Source organism: Macrobrachium rosenbergii, chromosome 3, assembly GCF_040412425.1.
Source record: "Macrobrachium rosenbergii isolate ZJJX-2024 chromosome 3, ASM4041242v1, whole genome shotgun sequence".
Lineage (NCBI taxonomy): Eukaryota > Metazoa > Arthropoda > Malacostraca > Decapoda > Palaemonidae > Macrobrachium > Macrobrachium rosenbergii.
The window spans coordinates 21622949-21648406 of record NC_089743.1 but is presented as its reverse complement, the minus strand read 5'-3'; positions in this window follow the sequence as shown (position 1 = coordinate 21648406).

The following is a 25458-nucleotide window of genomic DNA, read 5'->3' as shown; positions in this document are numbered from 1 at the left end:
TTCAGGTGTAAGTCTACCACAGAGTATCTCTGCAGGGTACACACTCGAAGACAAAAGAAAATGAAAATGAGAGAGAGAGAGAGAGAGAGAGAGAGAGAGAGAGAGAGAGAGAGAGAGAGAAAGCAATTTTGGTCCCGTTCAACTCTATGAAACTGAAAGCAATATAAATTTTTTCTCGACAGTTTAACGCAATCCTTCCTTACTTTATTTTTCTCTCTTGAAGCTTGAAAAAAATCGCATTTTATGCCTAATTAATTGCTTTTCACATGCAAATATGCATGATCTTATTTAATCTTACTGATGTGAAAATAATAATTAATAGGAATATACGACGGAAAAAACGACCATATAGCAGGAACAAATTGCGTTTTCCGTTTTCCTCCTTTTCGGTAAGGGAAGAAGTTGGGGGGGGGGGGGAAGGGTTCGGGGGTACTTGTGAGGAGGAGCGGGATACGGAGGAATGAGGTCGAAGGTCATGAATTCACTCCAATCGCTTTTTGTCCAAATGCTCTCTTGCAAACTCAGAATTACAGCAATCTGCGAATTTCTTTCCTATTTTAAGTCATCACGAATTTTAATATCTCACCTAAGTATTAGGACTTAGGAAGTGGGCAGGTCTGAGTACTTCGTGACTTCCAAATACAGATAGTGATGATGATGATGATCAGGGCAGCATGAAATGACTTTAGCAAAGACATAATAATAATAATAATAATAATAATAATAATAATAATAATAATAATAATAATAATAATAACAGGAAGTGGGCAGGTCTGAGTACTTCATGACTTCTAAATACAGATAGTGATGATGATGATGATGATGATCAGGGCAGCATGAAATAACTTTAGCAAAGACATAATAATAATAATAATAATAATAATAATAATAATAATAATAATAATAATAATAATAATAATAGGAAGTGGGCAGGTCTGAGTACTTCATGACTTCTAAAATACAGATAGTGATGATGATGATGATCAGGGCAGCATGAAATAACTTTAGCAAAGACATAATAATAATAATAATAATAATAATAATAATAATAATAATAATAATAATAATAATAATAATAATAGGAAGTGGGCAGGTCTGAGTACTTCATGACTTCTAAATACAGATAGTGATGATGATGATGATCAGGGCAGCGTGAAATAACTTTAGCAAAGACATAATAATAATAATAATAATAATAATAATAATAATAATAATAATAATAATTATTATTATTATTATTATTATTATTATTATTATTATTATTATTATTCCAAGCAAGTTGATAAGAAGGGGAAGGTTGAATGCTATAGCTGAAGAAGTTGGTCATGTGGATAAGAGGGGGATGGAAGGGAGAACGTGGCGATGTGGGGTAAGACTGAGACTGGAAAGTTTAAGACTGAAGATGGAAATGTGGATGAGAGAGGGCCAAGATTTAAGAATCTGGCGATGTCGATAAACAGGGTGAGAAGGGAACCTGAGAGTTGAAGAAAGTGGTGATATGATAAAAAGAGAAGACGGAAGGTCAGGGTTGAAGGTGGTGGCGAAATGGATAAACAAAGGGGCTGGGAAGTTTAAGGTCAAAGGTGGTGATGTGGATACGAGGGGGATTAAGGTTCGGAAAAATGGCGATGTGGATGAGAGGACGTAAGGCTGAAGAAAGTGGGGATATGAGAAGAGGAAGGAAGAGAGAGATGATTGGGGATGAAGCAGGTGATGGCGTGGTTTAGAGGGGAAGAGGAAAGTTGGGTTGGGACTGAGGAAAGTGGTGACGTGGACAAAAGGGGTTTTCGAATCAAGAAGGCGGTGATATGAATAAGAGAGTAAGGGAAAAGGTAAAGGGTGAAGAAAGTAGCGATGTAGATAGGATGGGGAGGATAAAATTCAAGAGGTGGTAAATGGGATAATAGGGGTAAGAGGCAATGTTAGGGCAATAACAGTAAAAAAAAAAAAAGTACCGGATGGATCAAGAAGATGAAATGAAGGTTAAGAAACCCTTACAAGAGTCAAAGAAACGGAGAATGAGAGAGGAGATTTGGGAAATAATGAAAAGGATGAAGGTACTCGCTAAAGTGGAAGAAAACAAATAAAGAAGAAGTATTTACAAAAAGCGATCAGAAAAGAGGAAACAGGAGAAAAATTCTATGAAGGCGCAATAAGAGAAGGTATAGGCAAGAGAGGGGAAATAATGAACGGAAAAAAACTTGCAAACAGTAGTAATAAAGGAAGACTGAACTGAGAGAAGAACACGGGAAGAAAATCTGAAAATCTGAGAAACAGAATAATACCGATGACGACGAGGGAGAAACAAAGAATAGAAATATGTGAAAGGGTAAAAAAAAAAAAATACTAAGATCAGAAGAAGAGGGTAAAGACGTAGCAAGAGAACAGTAGGGAATAAGAAACAATGAACAGAAAGACGGAAATAACAAATACAAACATAAAAAACTAAGGAAAAGGAAGGACAAAAAGACTCAAAGAGAAAATGATGAATGAGCGAATAAACCTGAATGGAAGAACAATGTGGGGTGGGGGTGGGGGGTTAGGTAGGTGCAGAGGAGGGTGGGGAACATTAACAAAGCATCAAGAGATAAGGATATGCTAAAGCAGTAAGACTATCCGGGAAAAGGAGGGAATAAAAGGATATCCAAGACAGAAATGAGAAAGAGAAGACAGGAAGGAGTAAGAGAATGAAAAGGGCGAGCAAGCGAACATCGTTATACAACAAGTCAAAGCTATTAAAAACTTCATAAAAGTAGGCTCCCTACAGAGCGAGATTTTATACAGAACTGCCAAGAGAGATCATATCTTTGAGAAATGGACGTAAGAAAAAGAAAGCCAATAAAGTTTAAAGATATGGTCAAAACATTTCGTGTTTCTGAGGTTTTGTCCACTTTCCTAAAGCACATCTTGAAGCACTTCTGGTCGGCGCAATTCCCTAAAGGAACACTTCCAAAAATGTTAATAAAAAATATCTTTCCAGTGGTCTCTCATTACTGTCGTGATAAAGAAGTACTGTACTGAAATTATGTATCGGCATGTCCTATTCCCTCGTTTCTTGCCTAATTAAAAATATGAAATGAATTTCCTTGCACATGCTATTCTTTCTTTAACTAACTGATCAGAAACTCAACTAGAATTCCTTTCTATGATTCTAGAGTAATGCACATAAACAATCTCCTCAAACTTATATATCTGCCTTGTTCAACATTCCATGACTAAGTAATTCAGACATAGAGCACCAAAAAACTGCTGCCTCTACAATACCTATTAACTTCTATTACATGAACCTGCAAACGTCGTATTCTTCAAATACAAGTAAATATGAACAAACAAATTTATTATAAATGTACATAATTATATAAGCATTATAACATGTTTATCGTTTAAAATGACAGCGATTACAGGATTCGAATTATGTAACAGCAGCAAAAGCAACAACAGCAACAGGAGCAGTAGACAAAAAAAAATAGCTATTTGCAAAGTAAACCTCACAATAAATGCAAGCAGTCAACATTCGACACGGACACAACTCCCACTATAACATGTCCCAAGCATGACACCTCCTGAGGATCGTCGTTCTTGCCGCCTTGGTGACACCGTCTCCTACAAGTTACAGAGTCTGTCCTTGGCTGAATAGCATATTCTGAGTGCAATGCAACTTTTCAACGATGCATGTCCGGTCTCTACCAAACAGCAACTTGCAAACGTGGCAGAGCTTTACCTGTAATTCACGCCATCTCTGGAAACTGGAAATTGGAAAGAGTCTGGTCTCTGAGAAAAGCCTCGTCTGAAGACGGGGAAATTTAGCCCCTACCATTTTTACCTTAACAAAGTGAACAGCTTCGTGTTCTAAGGAATGAATATACGAAGACGAAGCAAAGGTCACTTTAATCTGTTATCTATTTCAAATAATTCAAAAGGTCACGTTTCTACCGTACTTTTATAAAAATAAATATCTATCTTATTTATAAAGGACAGCATTATATATATATAAGTTACAAAACACGTTAACGCATGGCTATAACATTCAACAATTAACCACAAAATATAAATCTCCAAATTAATGATTAATCAGAAAAGGGATCGCTGGAAATAATCCACTTAATGCTATACTTAATCGCGAGATTTCAGTCAATTAAGCCTAAACTAACCGATCAGTGAACTACTGAAATCAATTCCGCATTGCTCATTAAAAAATGCCTTAAATTGAAGAGCAATACCTACTTCCTTTAAACACAGTGCTTTTTAGCCGTTGCAATGGCCTTTTCACAATATGAAAACATTTTCATAATCAGTAAGATGATTAAAGGATTTTTAAATTTAATCTCATGATCATTCCAGGATTCATTTACCTTTATAGTAAACGCTTTCATTGATGCTGATAGTTCAGAACACAGAGAATATTGTACTATTACTGCGTACGTTGATATGCGATTCATATACACGATTTTTAACTTCTGGCTTATCCACAAAAACTATCCTTTTATAAAGCTTTTATTTTTAAGTCCTAAGTTTTATGCAGCCTATGATAAAACGTAACTAAACGAACGAATGGTTCATAGGTTACACTATTTACCTGAAACTCGCCTCAATTGAGAGATATGATTAATATTTTGTATATACATTTCTATGTAAACGGTGATCTATTGCAGCCCCTCCCATGTGACTGCGGCCATTGCTCGAATTAATTTCAATATCTACTGTATGACGATAGTTGCAATTTGACTAATTGCAGCCCTGTCAGTACTGAGAAGTTAAGGCTTTTTGCTACATATTTCTAAGTAAAACACTGAACGACTATAGTGACCCTATTTTCGGAACAACGTTTAATTTGATTTTATGAAATATAGGCTGCCAAGCCAAGCATTGTGGCACTTTCAGCCGTTCAGGGCTTAAGACACCGAAAAGGGGGAGTTTAGTGATTGGACAACAATCTTCGGCGCAATCGAGTTTTCTGTACATCGTACAATCAAGGCCACCGAAAACAGATCTGTCTTTCGGTGGTCTCGGTATAATGCTGTATGAGCCGTGGCCCATGAAAATTTAACCACAGGCCAGTGATGGCCTGTCCTATATCGTTGCTAGATGCACGATTATGGCTAACTTTAACCTTAAATAAAATAAAAACTACTCAGGCTCGAGGGCTGCAATTTGGTATGTTTGATGACTGGAGGGTGGATGATCAACGCACCAATTTGCAGCCCTCTAGCCTCAGTAGGTTTTAAGATCTGAGGGAGGACGGACAGACAAAGCTGGCAAAATAGTTTTCTTTTATAGGAAATTAAAGTGGGTGCAGCTAGCGGCCGTAGGGACGCTGCAAACACCCTACGGGGCACCACGTGAGTTGACTAATTATTACAAAGAAATTTTTTAAATGGCCCCATCCTATTTTTTTATTACTTAATTACATCGGTGATAAGTCTAGCACCCTTTTGACCAAACTTGGGTCACCTTTACCAAGAGATACTTTGTGTCAATGTTTGGTTGGAATTGATGTAGTGATTTTAGAGAGGTCGAAAAAGTGAAAAATTTACACCAGCTATTCACAAATATATACAGAAACCAGGCAAGGATTAGAAAAGCTCACTAGTTTTCAAGCAACTCAGCTAAAAAGGCGAAAATGAGGGGGGGAAACATGTCTACACTGCTACAATTGTCAGTATATGATTAAGATTTTTCTAGGTAAACTCAAGTAAAACCTTGAATAGTAATGTGGTCCCTCCCTGATGTCATCGTTGGAACAAACTCACATGGGAACGACTGTATGTTAATTTTGGCAAACTGTAACCCTGTTGCTCTTGTGAAGGTTTTTAAAGATTTTCCTACATATTCCGGAGTAAAACTTTGGACCCATAACCGTGGCCCCCTGCTGGGCGTAGTTTCCCAACTGTATATACTTGACTCGCATTTACCAAAGGATGATTTGTGTCTATTTGGTTGAGATAGATACTGTGATTCTAGAGAAGACGTCGAAAATGTGAAAAGTTTATGCTAGATATACTGACATTCCGATGTTGGACCAACTTTAATAAGACAAGCTTACATAAGCTTTCAGCTCCAGTATGCAAAACACCAAGGATGTTTTCGAAAACATTAATCTCCATGAGCTACACTGCTACGCGTGAGCCATCTTATAACACTTGCGGGCATACGATTCAGATTTTTCATATGAATTGTACGTAATCTTCAAACCCTTCCAATGATTCCAAGACTGAATGTACATCTGTTGTTCTCGAGAAGACGATTTGTAAAGATTTTTTCCACATATTCCTATCTACAGTTCAATTCTTATAGTTACCTCACCTTAGCTAAGGAATCTTGTTTGAACAGAGTATTTCTACGCTACATAAAGGCGGTGTCGCATGAACACATTTTCCGGCATTTTTTCGCGTCTTGCAGCCAAATTTCGGACAGAGTAAGCGATAGCTGACTGATTTAATTCTATGAACTAGCAGCACAAAGTAGCCTACACTGGTACCAAAAATTAAGCTAACTAAGTTGGTGGTTCCACGTCATTACTGTAATGAACAGACGCAGCTTCGATTGTACATATAACAAAGAGGGCACTCGCTATTTGGGACAAAGTTTAGCGACAAGATGCTAAAAGACGATTGAAAACGTGCTCGTGAGACAATGCCTTGAGAAAGATTTCACGTCAATATTTTCTAACCTAGCATAAGAGTTCAAAACGAAAATCCCTATTCTCACTACTGATCTCTCCTTGGAAGGGGGCGTGCTCCTACTCCCATGTCAACAAACGCAAATGGGTTTTACTTTAGGATGCATTTTGCCTAATTTGCTTGAAATTGCACAAATTGCTCTGGATAAGAAATCAAAAGTATAAAATGTTTACAGTATATCAGTCAGACATATATACATATAAAACTGCAGACAACATGCATACATATAAACATGCAAGTAAACACCGGGGAAACACTCCTCTTAGTAGCTCACTTGGTTTATTCTCAGCTGAACTAAAAAAAAAAAAAGGGGGAGTTAGAATAAGACCGAGGGAAAAACTTGACGACGCAAGTGGTGTTGAAATTGAAAGCAAGTAGTAAATCGACCTCCTAAAAAAAATCTGGATATTTTGATGAACTTACACAGATACACATTTACATAAATATGTAAATAAATACATATATATGTACATATAAATCTGTATATATAATATACATCTCTAGCTATACTTATATATATATATATATACATACATATATATATATATATATATATATATATATATATATATATATATATATATATATATATATATAAACAGGCAAGGGAACCTTTCATACCTTAACATGAGAGAGATTCTTTCCTTTTTTCAATCACATCACAATAAATAAAACAGATAATCGAGATCGTGATATCTCCACTTAAATAAAACAAAAATCTGACATCTCTCTAACAGATATCCACCACGCTACAGTGCAGTGGCTCACACTTTAGTGCATTCCGCACTGCGCTTTTTACATATTCAGTGCTATTAAATTATTCTAAATCACATACATTCATATTTTATATTGGCAATTTACATATTTTCACTGAGACTTGCACATTTCATTTGAAACCTTTAAAATATATACAAAAAGGCTTTTGGGTCAAGAATAACAAGTGGTTCTGGTCGACACGTATCCATTTGGATTCCTGTCCTCTATTCCCCACTCTGTCTCTACTCAATTCCTGCCACATAAACAAAGGTCTCCCTTGGGAGAGAGTGTGCCCAACGACGACAACAGTATCGTCAGTCGTTATCATAAAATTATTAATAATATTTACAGCTACTTTTCAAACTGATATGAAAAAAAGCCTCCCATGTCTACTAAGCACAGCAGGCTACGGTAAAAAAAAAACACCAAAATAATTCCTTTAAGGAATTATTTTTCCTTTAAGGAAAAATTCGTGGTGTTTGAGGGCACAGGGATAAAGATTGACGCAGTTAACAATTCGTCTTATTTTCTCGATCTCGCTTCTCTCAAAGATAGTCAAACTAACTCTTAATAAAGAAAAGGAGAGCTCACCTATGTTAGCTTCAGAAGACAGCGCCCATTTAATAGACACGAAATCTGAATAGCTAATTATCATCATGTAATACTTAAACATTCCCAAAATATGTCAATAACTCTATCGGCAAAACATCATATTTTACAGGACAACGTCCACATTTCCCCGCAATACATCTACGTACATACAAATAAATAAATAAATAAATAAATATACATATATGTATATATATATGTACTGTATATATGCATATATATATGTGTGTGATAAATAAATGAATAAATATATATATATATATATATATATATATATATATATATATATATATATATATATATATATATATATATATATATATATATATGTATGTGTGTGTGTGTGTGTGTATGTGTATGCATTCTAAGATAAGCTATATATATATATATATATATATATATATATATATATATATATATATATATATATATATATATATATATATATAATATAACAGAACAGAATGGCCAGCAGAAACTATTTGTAAATATATACAGAAATGTTTTGATTGTTAGGATTAATGTTAAATACTTTTTCGCCTGTCTTTGGGAATAATGCAATTTTCTCAGATGTTCACCTGTGGTTTTTTCTTGTTGCTATTCCGGTATTTTTTTTTTTTTATTCTCCTCAAAGTTACTGTCATTATGCTTAGTAGTTTAATTACTTGCCACTTTGCTTTCATCTAAACTTTAAAGCTCATTGATTTACTATTATTATTATTATTATTATTATTATTATTATTATTATTATTATTATTATTATTATTATTATTTATTTATTTATTTATTTTTCAAAGAAAGATTTACTACTGTGCTCCATTTCAGTCTGACTCCTGATGTATGGGTTTTTCATTTTGTCTCCTTTTAGCCTTGAAGGTGGGATTTGTATCCCGAAACGTTGGTGATGGAAATAAATAAATTTATTACTGAAAATGCTGGCCATACTGATCCTATTAAAGATTCGACTTTCTAGAAGCGACAATGCCATTCATTATATATATATATATATATATATATATATATATATATATATATATATATATATATATATATATATATATATATATATATATATATATATATATATATATATATATATATCTTATCTTTGAGTGCATATGTGTCATGGAAGAAATAAGAAAGCAAGTGAGGGAGAAAGCAAAGTCGTTAACTTGTCCAACAGCGTTAAGTTTTAATAGCCCTGCAATTCAACGCCAGCGCATTACTCAGATAACAGTACGAAAACAGGAGTCTCCTGAATCATTGAGTGTTGTGACCAAACGGAAAAATAGAACTGAATATAAATATTTTGTGACTTCGTTATCCGCTTGTGGTATTACTGAAGAAAATCAAACGACCTCTCACTTGGCTGACGCACTTTCTCTCTCTCTCTCTCTCTCTCTCTCTAGAGACCCATCGATCTCTCATTTTTCTGATCCTAAAAACTCACGTTACACTATCTCACATCTGCCATCGGGAGTCTGGAAAACTCGCTTGCAGTTTCATGAAGACATTACGGCAGTTTACAGCGCGGGGAGGTGAAATTTAGAGTTCCCGGCGAAGGATTTTTAATATGCAGTTTGTCAAGGGGGGGAATCAGGCCCAAGACAGCCCCCCTCGAAATCATATGCATCAAACTATATTGGATGAAATTATTCGAAAAAACATTCTTAAAATCGACAAACGTTTAAAAAATGATGCGTTTATTATTATGTTTACAGAATGAGTCGTTATTGAAGTGAACACAATAATCGCTTTCCATTTTCAGAATGATTATAAAGGTATCCATTTCCATTTGCAATTTTATCACATGATGTTTATCGACGATGAAAAAGAACATAAAAAACGGATGACAATTCTTGATCGTTTCACTGAACATGACCCCTTTTCAAATTAGTCAAACATTAAAAAAAATTGTAATCAATCCAAATACGAAACTCCGGTTTTACTCCGTGTTTCCACACATGTATGATTTCTGTTGGTTTAAACAATAGATGTTCGCAATCTGCAGCAGGATTCACTAATAACACACACACAGAAATATTATATATATATATATATATATATATATATATATATATATATATATATATATATATATATATATTATATATTATATATACATGCATATGTATATATATACTGTATGTATACATATGTATGTATGTATATATTTGTATGTATGTATATATCTCTTATATTTTTTGTTTTATTCATTTTCTACATATACAATTTCATTTCCCCTCACACTGAGAAAGGTCTGTTCCCATTGGAAGTGACTTGTCTTTGTCATTCCAACGCTGCTGCAGCCACAACGTTACTATAAATTCATAAATTAATTAATTTATCGTAAAGCTAAATCAACTGAATTTTTTTCCTCTAACACCTAAATCAAATAAGGCCTATTTGCGTGGAAAGCAAATAAAAATGAACATAACCTGAATAGTTTCATTAACACGATAAAGCACATCGCTTTACATCACATATAGGGTGATTTAAATTGATTTCTATAATTAAGAAATAAATTGAAATACGGCTGAAACCTATGTATTACTTATTTAATAGACCTATCAATGTTTGGCCTAAACCTCTTTGTTTGCTCACGAAATCATGCCAACTCCTAAAACTTTCTATACAAGAGAAATCACTGAATACGGGAATCATCTTCATGCAAATGTTAATGAGGTGATATCAGTGACCAGCCTTAAAACACATCCAAAACGGACCTGGTATTGGCTGTTAGGTCTTTCCCACTCCACTACTGAATTCCAGTTTCTCTCCTCCATTTCCACACAAACTTCGTTGTGAAAGATGCTCTATTCTGCCAGAGTCAATCTCGAGTGACTGAATATACTCTTCAGCAAAACTTCATCATTAAACGATTACACTTTTAGTCTCGCTAATCAAAACAAAATTATAAATAAATCTGAAACAAACAAGTGACGTACTCGAGAGGCCTCGCACTCCCACAAGCAATGAGTCTACGACACAAACACAGTAGCGAGATCCTTTCATCATTCCTTCACGTCATCCACTTTTAGAATTGGGACTCGGTCCTCCGCAGCCCCCTCGGTCATTTAGCACGCACTCTGATATTTAAATAAAAAAATATTCATAACTCGTTTACGAATACATGAACTTTGAAAACACCTCTAGTCATTTTCACATGGGTGTCCTCCTTTCCCTTGATTAACAGGAGTGTGAGGCAATTGAGCATCAGAAATGTCTTCCGCTGAGCTTACCACACCACTTGTATTCATTAAATTCACACTCAATAGAACTCATTTCCTCTGACCCATCCACTTCACCTCCGCTACTTCAGCAACCAAGAGTCTATTCTAATCGCAAAAGTGTTTCAAGGAAATTGTTTCACTTCCTCGTTGAATCGTTTATCCTACAGAAAGCTTCCGGCGTAAGAAACTCACTAGACATTTCAGGTACCCTTAAACATCATGCATCCGCTTCCCAACTTTCCAATCGGCAAAACTATCTGTACTCCTCTTCACCGGAATATCTCGACATCCTTCTAAGATTCTGTCGCCTATTCTATTTCAGTCTAACACATCTATCTAAAAGCATCGCACTCCTCCCTCCATTTCTTTCCGATTCTGCAGCATCCGTAGCCTCTCATACGTTTCGGCTTAACCCTCCCTACCCCAATTACAACCACCACCTCGCTCAGGTCCAGTCCCTCCCTCCCTCCCTAATAAAAACCTCCCCCGCACCGTCCCCCACTCCTCACTCTCCATCCCCGTACCCCAATTCAGGCCGGCGTCCGTGGGTGAACAGGACCACTTTAACGTATCGTCCGTGATGGCCTTTTCCATCTGCTGTTACACTGGGTCACGATAAACTGGCATTAAGTCAAGTCAACGAGCGAAGGGTAACTCTGTCATTCTATCTGTCCTTATTCCTTTGCGTCATATCACCTAAGAAGAACATGAAATGCTACCTCCATTTCTTAGTCCATTCCCAGTGAAATTTTTAAAGAGCATTAAATTCTCTCTCTCTCCCTCACTCTCTCTCATATTTCATATTTGATACCTATATTCCAAGACCAAATAAATACTGATCTCTCTCTATCTTTGATATACAATCTTTATCCATTATTTTTTTTCATGGGATATTTCATGCCACAACCAATGCAAAATTCCGATGTTAATAAACGTACGCAAACATAATTTTACGTATTTATCTGTATTTATCAAAATTTTATAAATGAGTACAAAAACACACGAGCAAATAATATTGATAACTGTATCCGTAAGGTTTACAGGAGCATTTCACTAACAAAAAATCTGACCGCAAAAGATTAAACCAAAATTTGTTACATTTGGGTAAGAGTAAAATTGCCCATTTAAAGGAAATAAATTGAAGTAATCAGGAAAACATTTGCTGGTAAAGACCTCAATAATTCAGAGAGAGAGAGAGAGAGAGAGAGAGAGAGAGAGAGAGAGAGAGAGAGAGAGAGAGAGAGAGCGCACAGGGACATTACCGGCTCCAGTGTTTAATATTTAAAACTAAGGATCAGAATAAAAAAAAAAGGCTGACAGAGGACATTTTTTTATGGGCGATTCTGACGTCCCTGGACAGCAAGCAGACCTCTATTATGAAAAACAATGACCTCTTTTTTTACATATACAGTTCTAGAAAGTTTTTGTAGATATTAATGAGGGCTTCCTGGAATCACAATGGTAGTTCTTTAACAATCATAATGAGGATAATAGCGGAAGACGTTTAACAGTGACAAAAATGGATGTTTATGGAAAATACTCTCGCAATCTTATGGGTAAGGATGAAAGGTATATTATGGAGAGCAGTGAGAATTTCGATGAACATAAATGCAATGTTTTATAAAAAAAAAAAAAGTTACGTTGTAAATGTTAACAATGCTAATAATGGACATTGGCAGACCATTCTGGGGAAAATTTAATTTTTTCTTGATAAAGTAATGGTTTTCAAGAACATCATTCACATGTAATTACATAATTAAATAAGGGTTACTTGAAGATTAGATGTTATAATGGCTATCAGTGGCATTTTTTGGATACTGGTAACATAAAAAAATGGACACTGGTGACATACTACGGATAACAACACATTACTATGAATAGCGGTCAAAAGTTATGGATAATAGTGGCAGACGTCAATAATAATAATAATAATAATAATAATAATAATAATAATAATAATAATAATAATAATAATAATAATAATAATAATAATGTGTTCTATAAACCAAAATTAGCCCAACAAGAAGAGGTTCTATTTTGGATAATATAAAAAAAAATCACAGAGAGAGAGAGAGAGAGAGAGAGAGAGAGAGAGAGAGAGAGAGAGAGAGAGAGAGAGAGAGAGAGAGAGATTGTTTTTTGGTAATAAGTTAACAAACGGCAATAAGCACTTACCAGGGGCATGCGTGTACCAAGAATGAAATTTATCCTTAACACAGAACAATATTTGAAAAAAATTCGGCTCTCTCCTGTCTACCACCAACACTCCTTCAAATCATGAAAATCTGCTTCAGGGAGCCAGTGGCCATAGATTTATATAAAGGGGCATATGAACCGAAGCTAGACGATTTATTTTTAACGGAAAGACGCATTTTTCATTTGAGAACGAATGCGATAAATATCCTCTTAATTCGTTTATTTTAACAAAAATAAAAAAAAAAACTTCTTTTTGGTAACCAAACGAAGGGGTGTATGTACATATATATATGTGCGTGTGAATGTATGTATATATATATATATATATATATATATATATATATATATATATATATATATTCTGTCTCTGTCTGTCTATCTATCTATCTATATATATATATACATACATAGTATGTATGTATGTATATATATATATATATATATATATATATATATATATATATATATATATATATATATATATATATATATGTGTATGTGTTGTGTGTGCTTACGTGTAAGTCTGTGTATACATAAATTTATATATATATATATATATATATATATATATATATATATATATGTATATATATACAATAACACTATAAGCCTCCTATCCTTAAAGGGTGGCTCTAAAGTGTGTTAACCTTATGGATTGAAGCTGCTAGTCTCGTGCACTTCAGGTCCCTGGCTCCCACCATCAACATCCAACTAGGTACCAGGTGCTTAATTCACTACTCACGTTAGCTTTTGTAATCATATTTCCCCAAGCTCCGATCTTATATCGAGTTTCATGAAGGAGATACACACACATATATATGTGTATGTACTGTATGTATGTGTTGTTTATATATATATATATATATATATATATATATATATATATATATATATATATATATATATATATACATATTTATATTTAAGTACATATAGATGTATTTATTTACATATTTATGTACATGTGTATCTGTGTAAATTAATAAAAATTTAGGCTTCCTCAATATTGTTTTTCGAGTGAAAAATATGTATGATATAAAAAAGATGATAACATTTGTTATTTCACAGTTTTGGCATTGCTTAACACTGAACTATGAGTATACTGATAGTCTATGTAAAAACTTTCATTTACAAACCCAAAATTGCCTAACATTCTGCAGTTCTCGCCCGTCAAAACGTACAAAGGCTAACTATATAAACAAATAAATCTCTTTAATGTGAGTACGAGTATATATAAAACATGAAGTAAACCGGTAATATTATGTTATATACGCAAAAACAATGATTGAAAAGCAGCTGAAACAAAGATAGTACATTCAGTCAATTGCACCAAGAGAGAAAAACAATATTGTGTGCAACAGACAGCAATAAAGATAAAAAAAAAATCCGAAAAACACGCAGGAGCAGACGAGATTTCCACCTTATCCCTCAGATTTGAGAGAGAGAGAGAGAGAGAGAGAGAGAGAGAGAGAGAGAGAGAGAGAGAGAGAGAGAGAGAGAGAGAGAGAGAGAGCAGGATACTTTGATAAGAAAGCTTCATTTCCAGCCAGCTTTTAAAGCTTCGGAAATGGTAAGAACAGGGAACAAATAGCTCACTAAAACCTGCAAAAGAGGGGTCGCGGAATGGGAACTGGATAAGAAAGATTAATGGAAGATAATGGATTTAAGGAAGCCATGAAAGTAATCATGAGAGAGAGAGAGAGAGAGAGAGATAGAGAGAGAGAGAGAGAGAGAGAGAGAGAGAGAGAGAGAGAGAGAGAGAGAGAGAGAGAGAAGATACCTCGTGCACAATCATAAAAATCACAACACACATATATACATATATATATATAATATATATATATATATATATATATATATATATATATATATATATATATATATATATATATATATATGTGTGTGTGTGTGTGTGTGTGTGTGTGTGTGTGTGTGTGTGTGTGTGTGTGTGTGGATGTATATGTTTTTAAATACAATTTTTCCCTTGGAAGGGTTGGCTTCGGGCGTTATCCTTCCGTTACTCAGCCAGCTAAGTGTCTTAACCACCGGAACATGAAGTCTTATATAGGACCTAAGGAAATGCAAAAAATTAGTAGAGAAAGATCATAACAAAATTTGACTTTGGCCACAGCCTTTGAATTATGGTAGGAGTAATTCACTGATTATGTTGATGAGCAGCGTGAAGTCAACGTCAAGGTAAAAGTCAAAGGGCAAATAAGAATTTACCCTTGGCCAAAGCTTTTGAACTACAATAATATAGACGTCATGTTTCGTTTGGATAATCCACTAATGTCCACTAATGAAGTCAATAAGAAGACTGGGGTCAATGTCGTGTTTAGAAGTCAACAAAATAGGAATTTAATTTTATCTTGGTTCTAACTTCTTACCTTTACTAGAGAAAGACTTCACATTTGGCTCTCTTAATCTGCTAATGATGCCGATGCGCCAAGGAAGGACAGGTCAGTTTCATTGACGTATTTACATCCAAAAAATCAAATTGGAGTATGAATTTTACCATATATAATAGCATATGTGGCTGGCCAACGTTAGCGTATCTATTTATCTATCTGGTACTATATATATATATATATATATATATATATATATATATATATATATATATATATATATATATATATATATATACATATACATATATGCGTGTGCGTGTGTGTTCCTTTCTAGCTCATGGGATAAGACGTCGAGAGAAAGGAATAGGAAATGCCCAGGATAGGCTTAACCAATAAAGAACCAATATGAACGCTGCCAATTGTTGGAAATTTTAAAGGAAAAGCAGAACGTCTTGGTGAATTACTTTATTTACCTTCAGGGGTGGTGCCTTTCAAGGACGTTCCCCATCGGATTCGTAGAAAATATTTTTGTGATTACTTTACTGGCCCCATAGACAAAGAAGTATAATAGAAAATTCTAACACAAAAAGAGCTTCAATGGGGAGAGAGAGAGAGAGAGAGAGAGAGAGAGAGAGAGAGAGAGAGAGAGAGAGAGAGAGAGAGAGAGAGAGAGAGAGAGAGATAACCTTTTGGCCTCAAAACATGGTCAACGACCAGCTAAGATATGGATTGCCAGACTTTTGATTTCATGCTTTTAAGGAAATGGAATCGACCAAAACTATTCCACGACTTATGAATTACTGCAAAAGTTTTCGCAATACATTTCTCGTAATGCTGAAAACCTCCAATTCCATTTTATTGAGAGGTTCAAGTGAGGTCATATTCAGATCTTTCAGACTCTGCAATACAAACATCCACATGCACTTACACATAAACAAGCAAATGTGCATACAAACACACACATTATATATATATATATATATATATATATATATATATATATATATATGTTATTTATATTTAAATCTATTATATAAAAGTGAATGTTTGTTTATTTGTTTGGATACTATAGAAATCCAAACTACTTGACAGACCCAGACAAAATTTTGCACACGACCTCTATGTCACTCCAGAAAGATTTATAACTGAAAATCAAACCCCTACCCGTGGCAGACATACAAGCACATACGAAACAAATGAAATTTTCGTTTTTACGTCTCCTTTTCCTTCAGTGCTTTATGGGTTAATTCTTACTTTTCACCTGACGCTCCACCTTTTCTTCCAGGCGCTGCCAGACGCATGATTATCCTACAACAATATATCCAAATCCCATATAACATCAGTTTCTGGTCAGAATTTACGTGATTTTTTATCATATTTATAAGAATTATTAATATAATTGTTCAATATCTCGATAAAATCAACACTGAAAACCTACAGGAGATAAAACTAGAAGAATGTGGCGAAGTTAAACTCCTCCCACTGCAAACCCTATAATCAGTTAAGTATATCCAAAAAAAATTAAACAGATGTGTTTGTTTATATTAGAATTACTTTCAGTCTGTCATAAAGCAATGTCATTCAAAATGCACGTGGCCATCATTTGACCCAACTCAATTTATGACAATTATTAATAATATTGTTTATTACCTCGATAAAATCAACACTGATAACCTTAATCGGTTTAAATGAGGTTTGGAATAAATTATCAGCAACCAAAGCGGTGAGGAGTAAGAGACAGAGGACCAAACAGCTGACTGTTAACCATAAATTTTACCGAACAAAGAATATGCATGAAAAAATTAAGCATCTACTTAAATTCGGTGAATCACACACTCTTATTTATGGACACTTGGCAACTACATCAACCAGTGAACAGTAAGACGGAAGAAGTAACTACCAGTCAATTCGCACCTATTGCTGCATTCCCGTCATTTAGGAAAATAAAATGTATATTTATGGTTATTTATGGGAATATAAATTCACTTCTATCCTTTATCAACATGTATTGATTCAAAATAATAAATAACTGTTTGCCTTACATTCTTCCGAGAAGGGAATGTTTTTGTTTATACTTTATTACGTCATTACCATAGGTAGGAATTACTTGGACGGTTGATACCGTTGCCGTACGAACATGCATAGCGGTAATTTTAGCTGTCGTTCCGTGTAACCTTATATTAAATGCTACGATCATAAATTTGATGTCATTGTAAATTTCATGAGTTGTAATTTATTATGCTATGTTAAAAACGTCTCTGAAACCAATATAAAGCATACGTATCACGTGTTTAAGTTAGCCCTATTAGAAAACGTTAGCAACTTTTGTCATTAATTCACCAAAAACCGCTAAACAGAGATACCTAAATTTATTTTTATTCAGCATAAAAGTAAAATAAATTGCCTTTTTATATATAATTCATTACTTTTTGTGTTAGGTGTGATATGACAAAGGGCAGTGAAACAAAGGCAAAATGTGCGAACGGGTTGGTGGCTATTGGTGACACCCACTGGCTACTATTTTTCATAAAATCACCAAAAATAGGTACATTGAAATGTCTAATTTTTATTTACACAATGAAAAAATTCAAAACTTTTCGTTTCCAATAAATTCCGCTGACTGATGAGGAGGTGGAAGGCTATCTGCTGCAGAAATTCACCTAATAATAGGAAGGAAGCAAAAAGGCTTAACAGAGTATAGTGAAAATATTTCTAATTAAAAAAAAGACGTATATTCTCATACAATATTAATGAGCAAGTTTAAATTAGAACCTGGAGAGAGAGAGAGAGAGAGAGAGAGAGAGAGAGAGAGAGAGAGAGAGAGAGAGAGAGAGAGAGAGAGAGAGAGAGTTTATTGGTTGTTATTCAGAGATTTTCAGGCAGAGCCTGGTTGGTCAGCTAGTATATGTGTATGTATATATATATATATATATATATATATATATATATATATATATATATATATATATATATATATGTAGAATCTACTGGTCACTTTTACCAGACACACATGTAATTCTAATAGCCACAATGCCCTCTTAACTTCTCGAACTCTTCGTGCTTTTTGGATATGCTTGTAACTACGAAGCCGTGACATCCAAACACAAGAAATTGAAGAGACTTGTGATTTGCCGGTCGCGGGAGACGAACCCGGGTCACCTTAATCACAAGGAGGTCACAATTTAACCTGGGGAAGTGCTTACCATGAGCCAGTTATAGACTCTAAATGAGTGATTTCGTTACTTACCTCTATTTTTTTTTTTTGTGTGTAAACTCTGACTACTGTTGATTCAGGAAATTGTAAAAACGGAAAAAAAGGGGAATTTATCTGAGCTGACAGCTCTACTCACCAGGTATTTGTAAGTAAACATGTTAGGGTGAGTTTAAAATTATGTGTATTACATGAAATGAAATATCAGAAGATGAAATGGACTAATCAGGCAGGCAAGGCCTGAGAGGTTAATTATAATTGGGAAAACTTGAAGGTATATCCGTCGGTTTGACGATGCTGATACAAGGAACAATCAAGAGAGATTTCCAGTGCTAACAAACCCTCTGTAAAACAGACAGATTCACAAGTTAAAAGCCAGTAGGGACGCAGTAAAATATGCATAGGACCAGGCGAGCAGAGAGGGTGCCAAGAAGCCTTGAACACACGATTTTATGTAATTATTTAAACACAGGTATTTATGTAACACTGCTCTAACAAGGCAAGGTTGATACGGAAATACTGGCACTTAGAAATGGAAACAGGAAGTTTTAGTACAAGAATTAAAACAGTGTGACTGACTGAAAGAACCTTTGCAACAGATCACTTTACCTTGTAGAAGAGATGGCTTCAGCGAGGGTAATGGTGGTGGAGGAAGGGCTAAGGGCTTCACTGGTAAGAATACTATAGGTCCCTACAAGATAGGACCACGTGGTAGGGCATGGCTCTCTGAGGGAGGCGGGAATGGAAGGGGGAGATGTGTCTGGCTCGCATCTAGCAATGTCTCTCTCTCTCTTGTTCTTTCGGTGAAGCCCTTATATGCCTTTGGTCAGGGGTCAAGAGGTTACCCACAGGTAGATGGGGTCGGTGTTGTTTCCCTATGTGCGGGCATCATTTATGACTCAAAGTCCAGGCGTTCATTCCAGCTGTCCTTTCTCCTAATATGCCTCCTCGGCACTATTCTACCTCCACCCAGGCTTATTCTCTTCACAACCTAGTGTCTGAAAGCAAAGTGTCCTGCAGCGTCACATGTTCGAGAAGAGATTAAGGGAGCGGCTAATATTCCTTTCGCCCTTCATTGTCAGGCAGTGCCAAAATGCACTGTTGCATTTTCCAGCTTTAAATTATGCATTTGGTGGCAGGAATGCTTGGGGATATATATATATATATATATATATATATATATATATATATATATATATATATATATATATATATATATATATATATATATATATATATATATATATATATATATATATATATATATATATATATATATATATATATATATACTCATAAGTAAGGCAGCAGGAGCTCTCCAAAATAATTGCAATATTATGAAGATTTTAATGAAGTGAATTGATGATTCTGAATACGAATGAAAGAACGGACAAAGAAGAAATCTAAAGAAACATAAATATGACAAAATAGTGAATAGATAGAAGTGTTTTGCAGTGATTTGATCATATGGAGAGAATACAATAAGATAGTTTAATGAGAGGGATGATTCACTCGGAAGTATTAAGAGGAAGAAGTAACAGAGGCTGAAAATGCTTTGTCAATGAATAAGAATCGAAGTAATTTTATACTCAGGAAGCATGAGAGTGGTAGCAAGGAACAGGTAAAGAGGAGTCTTGTCAGAAGGGAATCAAGTTTCTGGCAATTAGCAACCTGTTTTAGGTCATTAATTGTGCTTCCTTTACTAGAATATTGTTCTCCGGTGTGGATGTCTGCTTCTGCCTGAGATTTACCTCTTTTAGAAAGAGTGGTTCGTGGTGGTAGGTTTCAGTTTCCTAATAGTAGCAGTTATGACTTGGAACATCGATGGATGGTCTCTTGTTTGTCACTTTTTCATAAGTTATATTTCAACAGAGATCTTTCACATTCACAATTGATCCCTGAACCCCCTTTACCTGCCGAGAGCAACCAAATTCGTTGAACGGCAGCACCAATATGCAGTAAATGTGCCTCGCTGTCACACTTCTCACACTGTTGGACTGTGGAACAACCTCCCAGAGGATGTCATGCACTTGGAACTTCAGAAGCTCAAGCGAAGACGCAATGCATTACTACCCTAATACTATTCTCCTGCATTTTAATATATTTTTATCTGTTTATTAATTTATTAATTTCCTTTTTTCTTTTTTAATAAGTGGGATCTCTTCCTTTTGTATTTCCCTTTACCTCCTCTTACTTCTTCCTAATGAACTCCATATTCTTTGGAAGCTTGAATTTCAAGTCCATGGCCCCAATGGGCTTGTTCCATATGAATAGGTTTCATCTTCTGAATAATAATAATAATAATAATAATAATAATAATAATAATAATAATAATAATAATAATAATAATAATAATAATAATAATAAGGGAGCCGTGGCAGAGTGGTTTAGCTCATTGATGGACTAGTTAAGCAACATTGGGGCTGGTCAGTCGTTGGTTGGGTAACCACTCTCCTCGGCGCTGATTCTTTGGGAAAGGATCTTTACCATAATTTCCTCAGCCTACTCAGCTGTAAACGAGTACCTATTCTCGATGGGGTAGGGTCCAGCTATGGGCTAAATAGCAAAACTCAGCAATGATGGAAAGAAATGAAAGAATAAACGACAACAAAGTAAATGGAGCTTTGTCCGGCAGCCAGGTAAACAACCCAATAGGAGAGGACGGTCAGATACTTGGAGGTCGTCATCCAGCAACTGACCATCACAACGACAGTAACCAGCAACCCAAGACTGGAGCTACAGAGGCAAACCAGAAGAAGAAATGGACAAGAGAAGGAAATCTAGATATGCTACATCAGAAGCAACCCGATAGAAAGAGGATGCATAAGAAGACTGGTCAACATCTGCAATGAGAGATGTAACACCCATCAAACAGAACAGAGGCTGGCAGACCAAGTAAGGAACATAAAGAAAAAGATCTGGCTCTCCACAACAGAAAGAGAGGAACTGGAAAGAGAAATAACACCCAGTAACGAAGGACAAGAAGACAAACTAAGAGACGATGACACAGAAAACGACAGGAATGATGAGCTACCAAACAACGACACAAGAGGAAACACTGAGGATGTAAAAGAGAGGTCGGAATGGGTGGAAAAGATCACACAATGGATGGAGACAGATACAGAAAGAACAAAGATCCCCTCCATGAAAGCCTACAACACAAAGAAACTAAGGGAAAAAACAAGAGAAGTTAATGAAATAATGAGACTAATACATACCACAAGTATCACAGAAAAAAATAATCAGGCATATGCAGGAGCAACACTAGTAGTAGAACTCATGGGGATACAAACACCAACACCACCATCACAACCAACCCAACAGAAACCAAAACAGCAACCACCTTGGAAAAGGCGCCTGGAAAAACAAATCATGGCGGTGGGATCTGACTTGAGTAAACTGAAAGAGATGGCAGACAAGAGGCCAAGAAGCAAGAAAACAAGAGAGGAACTGAATGAGAAATACAAAGTACAGGGGAAGGGGCTAAACAACACAATAGAAGATATAAAACAGAGGCTTACAGCCAAAGCACATAAGATCCAACAGTACATGAACAGGAATAAGGATACCAACAGAACAAACTCTTTGGGACCAACCAGAAAAGACTATACAGTCAACTAAGACAGGATGACAACCACCAGGAAATTCCTGAAGCCGAACCAAGTAAGAGACTATGGGAAAACATATGGAACAATCCGGTATCACACAACAAACATGCAACATGGCTCCAGGAAGTCAAGGCAGAGGAAATGGGGAGATTAAAACAAAGATTCACAGAGATCACTATAGACACAGTCAGACACCAACTAAAGAAAATGCCCAAATGGAAAGCCCCAGGTCCAGATGAAGTCCATGGATACTGGCTCAAAAACTTCAAGGCCCTACACCCACGAATAGCAGAACAACTCCAGCATTGTATCACAAACCACCATGTGCCCAAATGGATGACCACAGGGAGAACATCCTTAGTGCAGAAAGACAAGAACAAGGGAAATATAACAAGTAACTGCAAGTCTATCACCTGCCTACCAATAATATGGGTATCATCAATGAAAGGCTATACAACTACCTAGAGGATACAAACACCATCCGCCACCAATAGGAAGGCTGCAGAAGGAAGTGTAGGGGCACAAAAGACCAGCTCCTAATAGACAAAATGGTAATGAAGAATAGTAAGATAAGGAGAACCAACGTAAGCATGGCATGGATTGACTACAAGAAAGCCTTCGACATGATACCGCACACGTGGCTAATAGAATGCCTGAAAATATATGGGGTAGAGGAAAACACCATCAGCTTCCTTAAAAATACAATGCACAACTGGAATACAGTGCTTACAAGCTCTGGGATAACACTTGGAGAGGTTAACACCAGGAGAGGGATCTTTCAAGGCGACTCACTGTCCTCACTACTTTTCATAGCAGCCATGGTTCCCATGACAAAAGTACTGCAGAAGATGGATGCTGGGTACCAACTCAAGAAAGGAGGCAACAAAATTAACCATCTGATGTTCATGGACGACACCAAGCTGTATGGTAAGAGCATCAAGAAAATAGATACTCTAATTCAGACTGTATGCATTGTATCTGGGGACATCAGGATGGAATTTGGAATAGAAAAATGCGCCTTGGTCAACATACAAAAAGGCAAAGTAACAAGGACTGAAGGGATAACGCTACCAGATAGGCATAGCATCAAACACATAGATGAGACAGGATACAAATACCTGGGAATAATAGAAGGAGAGGATATAAAACACCAAGATATGAAGGACACAATCAGGAAAGAATATGCGCAGAGACTTAAGGCAATACTCAAGTCAAAACTCAAAGCTGGAAACATGATGAAAGCTATAAACACATGGACAGTACCAGTAATCAGATACAGCATGGGAGTAGTGGGGTGGACAAAGGCTGAGCTCCGCAGCATAGACCAGAAAACTAGAAAACACATGGCAATACACAAAGCACTACACCCAAGAGGAAATGCAGACAGACTATACATAACACAAAAGGAAGGGGGGAGAGGGCTACTAAGTACAGAGGACTGCATCAACATCGACAACAAAGCACTGGGGCTATATCTGAAAACCAGTGAAGACGAGTGGCTAAGGAGTGCATGGGAAGAAGGACTGATAAAAGTAAACAAAGACCCAGAAATATACAGAGACAGGAGAATGAAAAACAGAACAGAAAAATGGCACAACAAACCAATGCACGGACAGTACGAGACAGACTAAAGAACTGGCCAGTGATGAAACATGGCAATGGCTACAGAGGGGATAAATCAAAAAGGAAATAGAAGGAAAGCTAACAGTGGCACAAGATCAGGCCGTAAGAACTAGATATGTCCAAAGAACAATAGATGGAAATAACATCTCACCAATATGCAGGAAGTGCAATATGCAAGACGAGACCATAAACCACATAGCAAGCGAATGTCTGGCGCTTGCAGAGAACCAGTACAAAAAGAGGCGTGATTCAGTAGCAAAAGCCCTCCACTCGAGCCTGTGCAAGAAACACCAGGTAGTTTGAAAGTAATAAGTGGTACGAACACCAACCTGAGGGAGTGATAGAAAACGATCAGGCAAAGATCCTCTGGGACTATGGTATCAGATCAGACAGGGTGATACGTGCCAATAGACCAGACGTGACGTTGATTGACAAAATCAAGAAGAAAGTATCACTCATTGATGTCACAATACCACGGGACACCAGAGTAGATGAGAAAGAAAAAGAAAAAACTGATAAGCATCAAGACCTGAAAATCGAAATACGAAGGATATGGAATATGCCAGTGGAAACTGTACCCATAATAATAGGAACATTAGGCACGATACCAAGATCCCTGAAAAGGAATCTGGTAAAACTAGATGCCAAAGTAGCTCCAGGACTCAAGCAGGAAAGTGTGCTGCTAGAAACCGTGCACATAGTGAGAAAAGTGATGGACTCCTAAGGAGGCAATCCGGATCCCCCCATACTATCAAAACCACCCAGTCGAACAGGATAACTGTGATAGACCCCCCAAAAAATAAACAAATTAATAAATAATAATAATAATAATAATAATAATAATAATAATAATAATAATAATAATAATAATAATAATAGCTGGGTGTGGTGAATCGCAGACTTGGTAAAGTTGTGGAGGGGAGGTTGGGGCTACCATGCTCATTTAAAATTATACAAGGTTAACGCATTCCAGAGCAACCAGTCTTACTCTTTACCAAAAGTAGATAATCATATGCATGCATATATATATATATATATATATATATATATATATATATATATATATATATATATATATATATATATATATATATATACATATATATAATATACATTTATATATATATATATATATATTTATATATATACATATACATTATATAAATATACATACATACATATATATATATA